The 4,103-nt window shown below is 35.0% G+C and overlaps 1 long non-coding RNA gene across 1 annotated transcript; it reads right to left on the bottom strand.

Annotated features, from left to right (window-relative positions):
• Positions 1–1,040: 1,040 nt before the first annotated feature.
• Positions 1,041–2,519, bottom strand: LOC131004989 (uncharacterized). Its single transcript, XR_009095186.1, has 3 exons — positions 1,438–2,519; positions 1,247–1,323; positions 1,041–1,114 (listed from the first exon to the last, which is right to left on the bottom strand). It is a non-coding gene; the product is annotated as an uncharacterized LOC131004989 (long non-coding RNA).
• Between the last annotated feature and the right edge of the window lie 1,584 nt (positions 2,520–4,103).

Here is a 4,103-nt window from a genome sequence, read left to right as displayed (position 1 = left end):
TGGGATGACACTCCACATTTCCATTTTCAATGACTATCTTTTGGCATTTAATTACCCATTCAATTCTTAATAGATTTGAACAAGTAAATATACCAAATTAATCTACTCAAAATGTAGATTCCAAATATGCCATTTAATTCCATTAATTACAAAGTAATTATGGACTAATTAAGCCATTTATTCCAACAAGGAGGTACGGTTAAACTAGAACTACTTAACCCCTTTTGGATAGGTGGCCTGGGTATACTAGAAAGAGTTTCGGTAGAGAAGTCAAATGAAAGGAGAACTCCAATCTCTACATTTTCGATTAAATATCCTATAGCATAATAAACCCCATTAATGGTAACACCAGGTCCATCAAGTAAACTAAACTCTGAGCATGGTATTTTCTTCCAGGAATTAGTTTTGAGTGAATACAAGTGAATGTGGTAACTCAGATCAATGCTAATGCTATTCTCTTCCTCTTCCTCAACTTTTTCCGTATCAGCCAAAACAAGGTGCAGCATTTTATAATTATCTGCACATCTATTGTCAGACCACATTCCACAACCAATCTTATAATTGGTAACACGTAGACCACAAGGCTGTTGGTGATCACAGGAGGAGGAGTTAGGGAGGGCCTTAAACTCATTGGTTGTTGGGTTCCAAAGAAAATCATCATACTGCTCATTTTGAAAATGTAATAGACCATTACAACTTATGCCAGTGAAGAAACAAGTTTCCTTCAACTGAATGTGCACTAAAATACATATATTTATGTTCATCAGGGTAGATGATATAAATGTAAGGCTTAGGCATAGAGTAGGGAAACAAGTGATCCGAGAGTCCAACCAGGGGGCTTAGCCCACTGGCCACCGGGTCCTCACTTAAGTGAAGTGACCCGGGTTCGATCCCTCTTGGGAACGAATTGGTGATTGGAGATATAAGGTGGAGTTTGGTGAATGGAGAGATAAGGTGGTTCTTGGAGTGGATGGGGAACTAACTACTAACATCTAACATGACTTTGACCGAGCAAAAAAAAAAAAAAAAAAAAAAAAAAAAAAAAAGTGATCCGAGAGTCCATAGGAAGACGTATGTTTTGTCTCGGATATGCAGGGAACAATTGCCTCATTACCTACCCAATTAACAAAAATGGAATTAAACATCATATGTATACATTTCAGTTATGTACACATATAAAGTTTTATACATGTACCAAATCCAACTACATAAAGAAAGAAGTTTATTAATTATTGAAAATAAATACCTAGGGGCACAAGCTTTTTCCAATAAGGTGCGGCACCATAGATTCTCGTCGAACCCCCCTTCCTACTTTCCCACTCTCTGACACAAAAATTAACAATTTATACACCCAAATAACTCATCTTTAAACCCATACAAACAGGTCAGAATAAATCAATTACCAAATTAGAAAGAGAGAAAAAAAAAAAAAAAAACCTGCTGGTCTGTTGAATTAGGGTTCCGATTCTGGGGCCCAAGAAACAATTGCTAGATCGAACATGTTGGCAATAGAGAGAAGGAAACATCGGAAGGCAGCGCTTGGCAGCGGAGGTGGCGACGCGTGCAGCCATGCGGTATCTGAGAAGAGGAGAGTTGAACACAGTGACTGGAAACGACTATAATAAATTAAAATACAATATTAAGGATTTCGAGGTAAAAACGAGTGAAAGAAAGTGGAGTTGCGATGAACCCATTAGCTATGTCAATAACCACAACAATTCCTCAATCCTTTCAATCAAGACCCTACACAAAATATCAAAATCTCCACATTGAAATTTCCTATTCCCACCACATTAACTAAACTGAACATATTATGCACAAACTTAGAGGAATCATATGATTGAAAAACACGAGAATATCCAGATTAAACAACACGAAGAAGATATTGTGTGGGAGAGAGCTCCTCGAAAGCATCAGATGTTAAACTCAGCCAAAGACTACTTTTCCCAGCCCCAGAATCTCCAACTAGCAACTTTAAACAAATAATCGAATTCCGGCGATGATGAGTTGTAATAACCCGTTAACTATTTTAGTATTTTTATGATTTGGATTTTTATTTTTCAGAATTTAAGCTCTTTTGAGCCAAATTTTAGTATAAGTTGAAATGTCTCTTTAATTTAAATGTTTATAAACCTTATTTTACCCATCTCAGATTTATTTTATTTTTATCTTCCTTAATTATCAATTTCGATATTTTTATTTTAAAATTTAGTTTAAAATAAAATTCTTTTTTTCAACTATATACATATATACCACATTCAGTAATTCTTTTTTTTCATTATCTCTGCGTTTACATCCATCTTTACAAAATCTCAAAAGCAGATTTCTCTTTTACTGGTAATTTTACTTTCAGTTCCTATTATGTTCTTCCATGAGTTTAATTCTACAAGAAAAAAATCAAGCTATTCCCATATTCCCTAGTCTACAGAAACACAACAAGGTTTATACAAACACAGCGCATACCATAGACACAAATTGGCATCTCAGATCTTAAAATCAAAAGCCCAACAAGAGTAATATTTTCATTCATTTACAAGTTAGAACGATAGAAAGTATGAATCTTGAATGGGGTTGGTGCTATGTTGGCCGGGTCAGGGTACGACGCTAGAGGTCAGGGAGAAGGCAGCCTCGGTGGCTAGTTGACTCCGGCGACGGTGAGGCTGTAGGAACCATATTTTGATATACGGTTCGTGTGCCCACGATCCATTTCGGATATCTAACAAGTACATACAAAAACCATAATCCTACAAGGTAGTAAAAGAAGTATACCTGCGAAACGAGAAGTGATCGACTCCAGAGTTGATCTTCCGAATTGTTCCCACGGCAAGATTCAACGTTGGATGGCAACGATCTTCGAATCCTTATCTCAATCTAGAGAATTGCAAATCACCTATCTCTCTCTAACTCTTTCTCACACACTCTTTTCCACTTGTTCTCTGCACACTTTCATGCTAAAAATATAGCAAAAGCATAGCAAAAGTGAAAAGGTAATGATGTGCATGACTAAGCACCAACTTTCATTCCTTTACCATCACTTTCGGCTAGTGATAATTTAAACAATAGCAAAAGTGAAAGTTGGACAATCATGGTCATTTAATTATTATTTAGAATAAATAATAATGCCCATCATTATAATTAAGAGAAAGATCCTTTAGAGAATTGGTACATTGTTCTCTTGAGATTTAAGCCTATATTTGGGCCAACCGGGGATCTACTAGCTCGAATAAAGTTTGGCCTCCCAGTGCTCGATTTTCTTATTCAGCCCAGAATATAAATCGAGACACTAGTATTAATTTATTCCACTAGAAAATTAATACTGAATTACCTCTTTATTCTTTAGGTGAGTCGGGGCTAGTATTAGACTTAATTAATCTCCGTGTTTAAGATATCGAATATCCATTAATTAATTAATTCCTCTGACGGTCAATTAATTAATTAATTAGTCGTTTAATTATAAACGACTTCTCGAGTGCTACCACTTAAACTTATTATCGTATCGGAACTAATTCCACCTGCAGGGTTTAATACGATAAACTTATTAAGTTCCTCAAGAGGATATTATCATCCTGTTATCAGCAGGACACGGATCCTTATTGCAATATAATCGCATATCAAATAATAATTGTTATCACTCAAAGTATCGAGTATCTTGAACTTCAACAGAGTTCTCACCCATGATAAATCAAAGTAATAATCAATTAATTATTTACACCGATTAATTCAATTAAGGTTAAATTATTTAAGTCACCGAGATCTTGATTCTTAATTAGTCAGAATATAAGAATTCATCTCACTGTGATCCTGTTCAATACACGAAGGTACTAGCATAAATAAATAGCCAAGACAAACTATTTATCCATTTATGCTACAATCTAAACCAGCAACTCGTCCATAGTTGCCTCGATTGTGAACTCAATTTATATCTCAACTTTTTCCAATTATATGATCTTCTGTGATCTACAACACACCATATAATCTATAGTATGAGATAAATTGGACTATAATAGGATTATGCAATAACAATAATTCAGATAGGAAAATAGTAGTGAATAAGGTATCAATATATACAAGCATAAAAGTGTTGTTTTAAGTATATAACCCTT

Source organism: Salvia miltiorrhiza, unplaced genomic scaffold, assembly GCF_028751815.1.
Source record: "Salvia miltiorrhiza cultivar Shanhuang (shh) unplaced genomic scaffold, IMPLAD_Smil_shh original_scaffold_478, whole genome shotgun sequence".
NCBI lineage: Eukaryota > Viridiplantae > Streptophyta > Magnoliopsida > Lamiales > Lamiaceae > Salvia > Salvia miltiorrhiza.
Note: the sequence above shows the minus strand (reverse complement) of the source record. Positions and strands in the feature narration are given on the sequence as shown.